Genomic DNA, 12984 nt, shown 5'->3' with positions numbered 1-12984 from the left:
AAATTATGGATATTCTAAGATATCAAAGACTTTTAATCTTAAAGATATTCCATATATACTTGATTTGAATGATGATGCTAATGAAGATATGGATGAAGAGTTTGTTGTTGATCTAGAAATTCTTGGCCATGAAAAAGAAGGACAAGATGGTGGATCTAGTAGTTCGAGGAGGAAGGACTTCTCAAAACATGAATTTCGAGAAGAGTGGATGATGAAACATCCTTGGATGTATAGTATCAATGTTGAAAATGGAAAGACATGTGAAGTGTAAAATTTGTGAGAAATATAAGGCTCAAGGTCTGTGGGTTCTTGGAGATGGATCTAATACCATTCAATATGATGTTGTGACAACTCATGGAAAGTTTATTATTCGTCAAACATTAACTCAGGGGAATTTGTATGAAACTAAAAGGTTGGAAAAGCCCATTACATAACACATAGTCACTGTAAGTGAGGCTAATAAGGAAATGGTCATAACCACCATGAAGTTAGAATACTTTATTGCATGAAAGGATATTTCAATTTCTACTTATGGAGATCTTTGTCATCTTTAAATGCATCTACAGATGCCTAATATGCCTCATCGAGTGGACTATTATTCTTAGATAAATAGAAAAGAAACTAATGAATTTATTCACTCTATATCAAATTATCTTGAAGAGGTGCAAAGTAGAAAACTGTTAGAAAGTCCATTTTTCTCTATAATGTTAGATGAAAGTATAGATAATGGTTTATAACAACACCTTGTTGTGTATTCTACATATCTATACTTAAAAGGTTTGGGCCCTCCAGTATCACAATTTATGAAAATGATTATTGTTACTAATGGGAAAGGAAAGACTATATATGATACCATCATTAATTTAAAGTAAATAAGGTAGTTGAAAAGAGAGAAACTAACAGTAGTTTCGAATGATGGTGCTTCATTTATGGTTGGATGTGAAAATGGATTTGTCACATTACTAAAGAATGATCTACCAAATCCTATTGGTACTTGTTCGTTGCACATTGTGAAGCACTTGCAACATTAGATGCTTCAAAAATGATACTAGAGATTTGTATGCTAAGAAAATAACAAACAAGCTATACTCATGGGTTGGAAATTCGACAAAGAGAAATAATGACTCATTTCTTTATTAAAGATAATGAAATTAGAATCCTTGTAGGTTCCTCAAATCCATGGGATTTGATGACTCTCTAAGGGTCAAGTGGTTGAAAGACTAGTTACATTGATGCCTTCTATTTTGAGCTTGTGGAAGAGTGAAATAAAGAATTCATGGTGATGCAAGTAGCAACTACCTACAAATTCTAATCCACAAATTTAGAAACCCACACAACAATTACACTCAAAAATCAGATATAATTCATTTAAGATAAAAATATTTACAATATGATATTGGCCTCATTATCATTGGACATTCATTCATACTCCACAACTTCTCCCACTCTCACACACAAATTTTACAGGTCATAAAAATTCTGCTTGGAATATGCATCAAAGCAACAAGTACGTTTCTTGTACATTCATTTGTAATAATCCACCCAAAAACCCAAGTAATATGATATCTTGAAAAACTATACTACAACAAGATAGTTTAGTTTTTTTCCTTCTCTAGTTCTCCACATACTTACTAATTTATAAAAATCATTCTAAATCTAAAATAGGATCAAGATCCATAATAAGTGGATAAGACTCATTACTTTAGTAACTAATTTGGAAAAATCAAAACTAGGACTACCTTCTTTTTTTTAATCCTAATCCATAATATTCATTGATAATGTTTCTAGAGTTCAACTAATTATTACAAAATTAAAATCATTACATGAGGAATCCAAATTCCTCAAAAAAAAATATAATATCTAATAAAGTTTATAAAAGTTTGTCAATGCTCCTACATCAGACTCCCGAAGAATAAAATATTCCTGGACTCCTGTCCAGGAGATCTTTAACCCTTTGTTATAACTTGTCTTTGGCTGAAATTTTTCATGATGACTTAAATTTCCTCCAACATCCCAAGATTCTCCATTAAACAAATGAAGTCTATTTTGGTATGCTCTTGGAAACTTAGCTCTCTCAATTCTTCTAGCTAATTCCTTCAGGAACTTCTTTGGAAGGACCTGAACCTGTACAATTGAAACCATCTTTCCTACACATGAAACAAACATGTCAGAATTAATTTGAATTTTTTTCTTTATGGTTCCCAAGGTACTTGCTTTATTGACCACTTCCATTTATTTTCCAAAAGATTCTTCATTATGATTGTCTTCATTTGGAATTTGGAGTTTTCACACATTAACTTCTCACTGGTTTCCAAAGAAACCTTCTCCTTGACATTCTTTTATTGTTCATTTATTATAATCTCTTCATTCATAACCATTTCTGCTATGGATACTCTTGGTTGATCTCTATTTTCTACCACAAACACTTCATTGATTATCATATTCTCATATTCATTGAACGTGTCTTGCTTTTCTGAAGATAAATAATTTACCTCAATCATTGGTTTACATACCTTTCATTTTGCTTCATCCTTCAAAAATTCTTTGTTATCTAGCATTAACCCCTAATTACTGCTTACTTCCTTCAATGGTAGAAGTGTATGTAATTTTCCATGTTTCTCATAACTATAAGTGTTTTGGTTTTATTATGTGTTACGTCCCTATCATATTTCCAAGGCCTTTCTAGTAGAATATGGCAGATGTCCATGGGCTAGACATCACACACATTTTCATCTCTATAACTTCCAATTTGGAATTCTACCTTACATTGCTCAAAATCCAAAACGATGATCCTTTTGTAACCAAGATATCTTATAAGGTGAAGGATGCAGTGTCTTCTTCATGTTTAACTTTTCTACCATTTCAATAGAAACTAGGTTATCTGTGCTACCACTATCAATCACAAGTTTGCAGCACTTACCTTTCGTCTTACACATAGTTATGAACAAACTCCTCCTTTGAGCTGGTTTCTTGGTCTCTTTTCTTCTTGGATCAACACTCTTTTTAATAGCAAATATTCACCTTCTTCGGGAGCATTTACAACTGCAACTTGAACCCTATCCTCCTCCTTTACCTCTATCACATGAGCATCCCCTTGACTTGTTGATCTATGCTCAGGAAATTCCCAAGACATGTGTCCTAGTTGTCCACAATTGAAGCATCTAGGTTGGTAATCTCTTCCTCGACCTCTGTCTCTCGAAAATGATCTCATCCCTCTAAAATCACTTTCTCTTAGTGTTTGATTATTATAAATTCCTTCTTCTTCCTTTGGATATTGAACTTATTTTTTGTCAGTTTGTCCTTTATCCTTTACAGGACTTCTTCCTCTACTCCTTAGTTTTTGTTTCTAGGAAATCTTCTCTTCTATTATCAAAGTTGGCTGATATGCATCTTCAACATTTTTCAAAGACAACAAGCTAATTTCATCTTGAATCTAAAACCTTAAACCAGTAATTTACCTCACAAGTTTTTCATAATTATCTTTTACATGTTCAACCCTAATGTTTAATTTTTAAAACTCCTCATTGTATTCTTTAACAGTCATATTCCTTTGTTTAATTTTTTGCAATTGCTTAAAACTATTAACACTATAATCTCTAGGTAAAAATCTACCTTTAAATTGTGCCACCATCCTGTCCCAATCTTTAATTTTGGTTTTCCCTTTCGTCCTTCGTTCAGCTTGTACCTCGTCCCACCATAGGGATGCATGTACTTTAAGTTTAGTCACTTCCTACTTGACTTGCTTATCCTTGTCAACATCCTCATAGTCAAAGTATTTATGTAATTCATGTATCCAATCCATTAACTCATCAGCATTCAAGTTACCTTCATATAATGGTACTTCCATTTTTGGCCTGGAAGACATCTTGGAAAAAATCTTCAACATTTTCTCCTCTGGTGTCTCCCCTATTTCTTCCTCACTAGAAGCTTCTTCTTGAGCATCACTGAAATCTCCCATGTCAGTTCCTCTTTTTTTTTTTAGCTTCAATGGCTTTCATCCTCTCATGAAGCCTCTACCATTCTACCTGTAAAGCCACATTTGCTGCAGGCTTGCCCACTCGTGCTCCCCGAGCCTCCTCTTTGATTTTCCATAACTATTGTTGTTGCTATGATAACAAAAATGATGAAATCTACAACTACCTGCAAATTCTAATCCACAAATTTAAAAACCCACACAACAATTAGACTCAAAACTCAGATATAACTAATTTAAGATCAAAATATTTACAATATGATATTGGCCTTATTATCATTGACCATTTACTCATACTCCACACCTCTCCGAGATTCACACAAAAATTTTATAAAGCATCAAAATGGTTGCTTGGAATATGCATCAAAGCAAAAGGTATGTTGCATATCCATTCATTTGAAATACTCCACCCAAAAGCCTAAGTAATATGATATCTTGAAAAAATATATTACAACAAGATATTTTTTTCCTTCTCTACTTCTCCACATACCTATGAATTTATAAAAATCATTCTAAATCTAAAATAGGATCAGGATACATAATAAGTAGATAAGACCCATTATTTTAGTAACTAATTTCGAAAAATCAAACCTAAGGCTACTTTTCTTTTCTTTTTCTTTTTTCTTCCTCTAGCCTAATCCATTATATTTGATGAGAATGTTTCTAGAGTTCAACTAATCATTAAAAAATTAAAATCATTACATGAGGAATCCAACTTCCTAAAAAAAAACAATAATATCTAATAAAGTTTATAAAAGTTTGTTGATGCTCCTACATCACGTGGTATCATAAGGCAAGGATTTTTTCAATTCAATTTTGTTTGAATATGCTTACTCGTGTTTTGAAAGAGTTGAATAATCTAAACAAAAAATTTCAAGAAGATAGTGTGGATGTCACATCACTTGGAATAGATATTTACCATGCATTAAATACTCTTAAAATATATTTGAATAGAAGAGATTCTTTTGTAGAAGGTGTTGTACATCTTACTAAATTTTTGAAAGATTCTAAAGATGGTCTCATTGAAACTGTTGACAAAGAGGGGAATACCCATAGACATGGTTTTTTGTATATTCTAATCCATGATGAACATTCATCAAAACCAATGGAAACTTGCATTGACGGCTCCCTTGATATTTGCATACAACTTACAAGAAATTATGTCCAAGAATTGATTGAGAGTTTCAATTCAAGATTTCCAGATCTTCATCTTTTTAATGCAGCAAGATTGTTTTTCCCTTGTCATTATATGACATATCTTTATGTCAGAGAAAATAATTCAAAACATTGGTTTAAAATACCTTTTTCACATTCACAGCATAAAACATGTAATGAAAGTGAAAATGTTCCAACGTTTAATATTATATCTTGTAAAAGAGAATTATATCAATTTATTGATGTTGTTTATTTGAATGGAGAAATAAAACTAATGAAATATGCATGGAAATTATTTTCTCAACAAAAAGATTGACACTCTAGGTATCCAAATATGGTAAAATTAAGGCAAGCAAGGCTTGTCATACTAGTGAGCATTGTCGCATGTCAACGAGGGTTCTCTAAGAAAAATATGATAAAAAAATAAATGAGAGCAAGACTATCAATTAACACACTTGATGCATTGATGCGTATATCATTAATATGTCCTAACACGACAGAGGTGGAATGGGAATGAGTTTATGATATTTGGCAAGGTGTAAAGGAAAGAATACTTTTTGACATGTCGAAATTATTAAGTTATATGGTTTTTTACTTTGCACAAATTTTATATATATATATATATATATATATATATATATATATATATATATATATATATATATATATATAGATATAGATATCACTTTTGTTGTCCTCTACTATATTCATATTTTTTATATTAAATTTTAATGTTCTTTGTTTATTGATGGAATGTCGAATACATGCATGAATAGTTACATGGATGGTGGCTGGTGTAAGAAGCAATTGAAGATACCATTTGAAAGTTTTTCCATGTGATGTTGTTAAAGGTTTATGGCACGTGAAAAATGCCATCAAAGTTGAAAAATGATGACATCTTACCAACCTTTTAGAAAATGTAGTAAAAGATGTGATGCATTTGGATAGGATCATTTTGGTACCATGGCATAGCTTTTCTCCCTTTATGCTTCTCAAGATGCATTTAAATACGAGGATATTTTTTTCACAAATATCCAATTCCCCTCTTTCTTTGGCTTTAATGTATAACTTTCATGCAACTTGAGGCATTTCATTGCTTTCATTATCATTACAGAAATGGAATTTAGAAACTTGTAAGTTGTGAAATTAGTTTGGTGTAACTGGATTTTTTAGTAAACTATCATTTAGAATAGTATGTATATGTATCAATTAATAAAAGAGTTTTAAATGCCTTTCTCTTATCGGATGGATTTGAAATTTCGGCGTTGGTTGTGTCTTCTTGTGCCTTTTTAGGGTGTCATATTTTTATATTTTGTATCAAACCTTATATTATATAATGTTAGAAATTATATCCCAATTTGCATGGAACTTAGTCTTATTAGGCATTTAAATATTCAAGTGGCATAGTATAAATTGTTGGTTTGAAATGACAATTTGAAGATATGCAATCGATAACTATTGGGGCACCCACATGTGAATTATCAAAATATGTTGCTAGCACCTTGGCCCCTCTAGTTGGTAAGACCAAATCGTTCATTAAAGACTCCAACCATTAGGTAGAATTAATTAAAAAAGAAAAGTTGCATCTTGGTGATAAGATTGTAAGTTTTGATATTGTCCAGCTCTTCACAAAGATCCCTTTAGATGTAGTTGTCCAAGTGGTAAAAGAGGTCACAAACCCCTAAACTGCAAACTTGCCGAAATATGTCTTTGTTCCACTTTATTCACCTTCCAAGGTGAACTATTTGAGAAAACATATGGAGTAGCTATGGGTTCCCCGATATCCCCTATAGTAGCCAACCTCTTTATCGAGAAATTTGAAAAGAAATCTCTTGACACTTTCCCGTTGAAGCCTAAATTCTGGATTAGGTTCATTGATAACACTAGTGTCAATTGGCCACATGGGTATAGGGAGTTAAGTTAGTTTTTAGACCACCTCAACAGTATATCTAAAGATATCAAGTTCACAATGGAGGTTGAAGAAAATAATAGTATCTCATTCTTATACATTCTCCTCATAAGGAATGAAGATGGATCTCTTGGACATAAGGTGTTCAGAAAGAAAGCACACATTGATAACTACCTACATGCGGACTCACACCATCACCCAACACAAAACATGGGGGTACTGAAGAATTTTTTTGCAACAGATTTTAGAATATTAGACAACATTCATGTTGAATAAGGAATTGAATATTTAAGAAAGATCTTTGCAAAAATCGGGCATAAAAGTAAGGATACTATCAAGACCATCAGAAGAGCTACATCCAGAAATATAGATAGACACCCTACAACAAGATCCCAAGTTACTAGCAAGAGGGCTTATCTACCATACATTTAGGGAGTCACAGACAAGCTCCCTAGGGTTCTAAAAAAGAAAGATATTGAAACCTCTTTCAAGCCCTTGTCGACCATAAGACAAAAGATGAGATCATTTAAAGATAGCCTTGATCACCTCCAACAAAAGGGTGTTTATAAAGTCATATCTTCATGTGGATATTGTTATATTGGAGAAACATGAAGGTCCTTCAGAATTAGACTTAAATAACATGGTGTTGACATAAAAAATGGTAGAACTCAATCTTCAGCACTAGCGGAACATTCAGCAAAGACTTGTCACCATGTCTTCCTTGAAGACACTAAGGTTATCGCTAAAGAAAAGAATCAGTATAAGAGAAAAAATTATGAAACCCTTGAAATTGTTAAGCATCATCACAATCTCAATAAGGATGGGGGTTTGGAAGTAAGGAGGAATTGGATCCTTACTCTCCCGCACAGCTGAAACATAAATTGTTTTTCCCTCTTCCAATTGACCATTTTTGCCCCATTAATCCTCTTTCCCTACCCTCCCCCTCACATTCATTACCCTCTATATTTTTTCTCCTGCCTCTCCTAACATTCCTTTAACTTATATCCAAATATATTCATTCCCCTTAACATTAAATTCTAATCTATAACATTTAGATTACCCCATACTAACCTATAATATTAAACAATAACATATAATTCTCATTCATATTAAACCTTAACATAAAATTCTCATTCATACACGCCCTAACAAACCTATAATATTAAGCAATTCTTAGATCATTAATTATTATTACTATCATCTTTATTAATTGTAATTTTTATTAAACTACAAAATTAATAATAATTAACTTTAGTATTATTAATTAATTCTTATTATTAGTAATAAGAAAAATTATTACTAATAATATTATAAATTAAAACTAATAATAAAATATTATTATTATCATTACTATTAATAATTATTATTAATAAAAAAAACTTATAATAATGATTATTAATTATTCAAACATAAAAATTTAAAACTTTAGAATTTGGAATTATATCATTTTCTATCAAATTTATTTTTCTTTACATTATAATTTTGGTTAGGGTTTGTTGGTGAGCTCTCTTTTTATTTTTTTCCTTCCATTCCATATTTATTACTTTTAATCCCTTCTCTTCTTTGTGCATCTGTCCTGAATATAAGTCATGTTATAGGCTCGAAATGTCAACACAAAAATGGATACTATGGATATTCCAAATTCTTAAAACTCTCAAAATTCTCACCAAAAAAATATCCGAACTCTAACCATCAAGCATATGACCTAAAACTAATTATATACTTTCAATAAGAAAAATAAACATGTTCTAATGTTCAACATTTTTTGTTCAAATCTCCACAATTGGGTTGTCAAAGTATTATAATTTAAATATACTTAACTTTTAGTCAATATGTCTACAAGTTATAATAAAGGGTATAGTCTCTAAATAATACACCAAGGCGAAAATTATTCTTCAATTTTCAATAAAATTCTTTTGTCTTAAAAATAATCTAGTTAGATACTATACAGAGCTATTTTAGAGTGGGTTTGTTATAATTTTATTTAATATTACTTTTATACACATTGATATCTATATATATATATATATATATATATATATATATATATATATATATATATATATATATAGAGAGAGAGAGAGAGAGAGAGAGAGAGAGAGAGAGAGAGAGAGAGAGAGGAGTATTATATATATCAATTTTACTAAATTTTGGTTGATAAATAGAATGAAAGATTTGATCAAAACATGTTTTTACCATATTTAATACTTATAAGTGGTTGCTCTTTAAGAATGCAATAATGGAGAAAATCATAACATAATCCTATAACATGATGTTAAGAGATCCATAATGTCCATTTATTATAAGCTTAGTATTTTAATTTTTAAAAGGTTCAAATACTATGCACTTAATCTGGCTAATATTAGTGTATATCCCATGATCCGAAACATGCTAAAATAAATACGGTAAAATGTATACTTTATCTTTAGATTCAATTATCTATATATATATATATATATATATATATATATATAGAGAGAGAGAGAGAGAGAGAGAGAGAGAGAGAGAGAGAGATATACACACACACACACACACACACACACACATATATATATATATATATATAGAAACCATATTGATTAATCTACTTTTGAATTTTTATTGATAACATTCAATAGTTTTACTATTTTGGTCATCTTATATGTCTTATAAGAATTCTTTATTAATATCTCAAATATACAAATGCTATGGTATGTCCGGGTCATCGAAATTTGATTTCAGCATCCAAATATTTTATTGTGAGTGTTGTATGCAATTTCAAACCAAAATTCAAGATTTAATAAGTCATTTCTGTGTTATGGCCATTTTGGTTTTTTTTCCTTATGATAAATGTATGAAACTTTTTAACAAAATTGTTATTGAAGGGTAATTTTTTATTCAAACTTTTATGAGTGAAGAGTTAATTTATTATAAGAACATGATTCTTGAAACAAAAAAATTTTAAACATAGTATTTTTTGATGAAAAATACAAAAACCCAAAACGTCAAAAGAAAAATTATATTATGGGTAAAAAAAATCCAAATTCCAACCTTCAATTAACCATCACTAATTTAAATTTGAATTGGTTTCCCATGCTAGTTTGATTAAGAATTGAATTTTCATTTACAGTGGATATATGGCCTTTTAATCAAGTTCAAGTTCTTTTGTTCAGTTGTTTTAAGACACACCATTGGTTTCCGATGATGGAACATGTTAAACGGGACGAACACAAAAAAATGCTCGGCTCAGGCAATTGAATGCAATCAGGATACAAAACTATATGCAACCAAGGGATGAAGATGGGTTCAGTTGCCGAAGCTACTCGACTCAAGCCATTGAATACAATTAGGATACAAAACTACATCGTTTGACAAATTATAGAGATCTCGATGTATAATCTCTTACTAGGTGGCCATATATTTCGTCAAGGTGGAGATTTCCCTTCACTTTACAATTGAGAACTGATGGCTGATAGACAAAGTAACTCAATGGGATTTGATCTCGAATGTAGCTCTCAAATTCTACTCAATTGTAATATAGATTACCTCATTTACGATGACGTTCGAGAGAGGCTGCATGGGGCTCATCATTCCTGTTATTATTTTTTTTCTCATCAATCTCTTAGTCCTCTCTTTCATCGACAACGTCCTCCATATCTCTGCCTCATACACTGCTTCCACTAGCGCCATCTTTTTCTTGCACTTTTTCACTGTTTTCGTCGCCTGAGTTTGTGCTTACTTGATGTAGGGGCATCTGAACCCTTAATGAAAAAAATAAATTAGAAAGAAGACACGTGGACACCCAGGCAAACCTTGAATAAGATTCAGTTAATGAACCAATTCTAGCTAAAAAATCAGTTAAAATTGAATGTGTGCATAATAAGATATTGAGAATTCATTAGTGAATCAAGGAGAGAGGAGGAAAAAAACTTGTGCATGTGAGAGAGGGAAAAATGTAGTTGCTGGAGAATTCTTGATTAAGGCTGAGATGCCTTAAATTGTAATCAAGTTATAAATAATGAAAATGTGTTTTTGTGAATCTATATGGAAATGCATCATTGTGAATTTATGTCTATGTATTTTTTATTTTATTTGTCAAGCTCTTCTGGCGAGTTTTGTGATTGACTTTGACATAGAGAACGTAGGCATGCAGACAGTCGAGCAACTGTATTGAGCGACTCTGACTCAGAAGAATGGAGATTGTGTGAACATGGGAGAAATCGATCATTGAAGGACGATGAAATGTCTCCTAAAACCCCGATACAAATCCCCAGCGATGAAGAGGATGCCAATGCAGATTTAAGCCTCAGAATATTGGCCAAAGCAAAGCGTAAGAAGCATCCTGAAGATTTTGTCTTGGATATTGCTAGCTCCGATGATGAAGTCAGGGAAATAGAGACTCCCCGGGCTCGTACTCTGGTTGTCGACCTCGAGGGCGAGCCTGATGGCGATAGAGGAAATGCAGGCGTCGAAGCTTCTGGAGACGGTGTTAGCTTGTCACAGGCAATTACTGTAGAGGAAACAAGCATGGCAGTTTTGAAAGAAAACCACGGTTGTGCTGATGGCGAGGGTAGTGCCAATGAAGATAAGAAGAAGAGATTTAGAGGCATCACCTATAGGCTTCGTGGGCCCATAACCCACAGACCTCAAGAGAAATTTTATTGGGGAATTTGGATTTTGGTTCACCCCAGAATTTATTCCTCATCAAGTGGTATCACAGAGGGAAAGTTTTCCTGCAGAAAGGAGTTTTTGCATGCGAAGAAAGAATAGGTACAGTTTTGTTGAAGATTTGTCGGCTTGTAATTTTTTAATTTATTTTGTGAAGGTGAGAAGATTGTAGCAAACCTGGAGAACGATTGCTCAATGGGTTCAAGAGGAGAGAACCACAGAGATGCTGAGAGGACTAAGCTCAGGAGAGAACCACAGAGATGTCGAGAGGTCTAAGCTCAGGAGAGAAGCTTGGTAGGGCATCTGGTAGCAGGGAGGACTTGCTATTGCATAGGTTTGATTGCAGCTCACATGAATGCAGTTCCACTGACGAAGTGAAACAATAGGTAGAATTGCTAAGGAAATGGAATTGGTGTTTTTTTAATGCAAGATGAAAAACCCATTGCTTTTGAAAGTCGCCCAATCAAGGGAAAGTTTTTACACAAAGCTATTTATGAGAAGGAAACATTGGAAATACTCCATGCACTTAAGAAATGCCGACCCTACCTAATGGGAAGACACTTAAGGGTAAAAACGGATCATGATAGCCTTAAATACCTTTTAGAACAAAGATTATCCTCCGAAGAGCAACAAAAGTGGGTCACAAAGATGTTGGGTTATGACTTTGAAATCATCTACAAAAAAGGGAAGCAAAATGTGGTGGCAGATGCACTCTCAAGAAAGGATGAGGATGTGGAAGCATTGTTGTGCACCATTTCTAGTATCCAACCAGATTGGATAAACGAAGCAAGGGAGGAATGGAAGAATGACGAAGAAGTGTGGGCACTTATTCAAAAGTTACAACAAGATTCCAGTATGTCTGATACATTTAGCTGGAAAAATGATTCTTTATGGTAAAAAGATCGCTTATACTTCTGTAAGAATTCCCAACTAAAACAAAAGATTCTTATGGAATTGCACACTTCTCCCTTAGGAGGGCACTCAGGAATTTTAAAAACTTACCACATGGTTAAGAAGGAATTTTTTTGGGATGGCCTTAAATTGGATATTCAAAAATTTGTGACGGAATGTTTGGTTTTCCAACAAAATAAAGTTGAAACAATTAAGACATCGGGTCTATTACAACCTTTATCCATTCCAAGCTAATGTTGGGAGGAGGTTTCAATGGATTTTATCACAGGTTTACCCAAGTCTGAGGGAAAGAGTGTCATCATGGTGGTAGTTGACAGACTTACCAAGTATGCACACTTTTTTGCATTATCACATCCATTTAAAGCCAGTACAGTCTCTACTGCATTTA

The sequence above is a fragment of the Pinus tabuliformis genome, chromosome 5_2 (assembly GCF_031772625.1).
Source record: "Pinus tabuliformis cultivar Carrire ecotype Pingquan chromosome 5_2, CPIR1, whole genome shotgun sequence".
NCBI classification, from domain to species: domain Eukaryota; kingdom Viridiplantae; phylum Streptophyta; class Pinopsida; order Pinales; family Pinaceae; genus Pinus; species Pinus tabuliformis.
Note: the sequence above shows the minus strand (reverse complement) of the source record.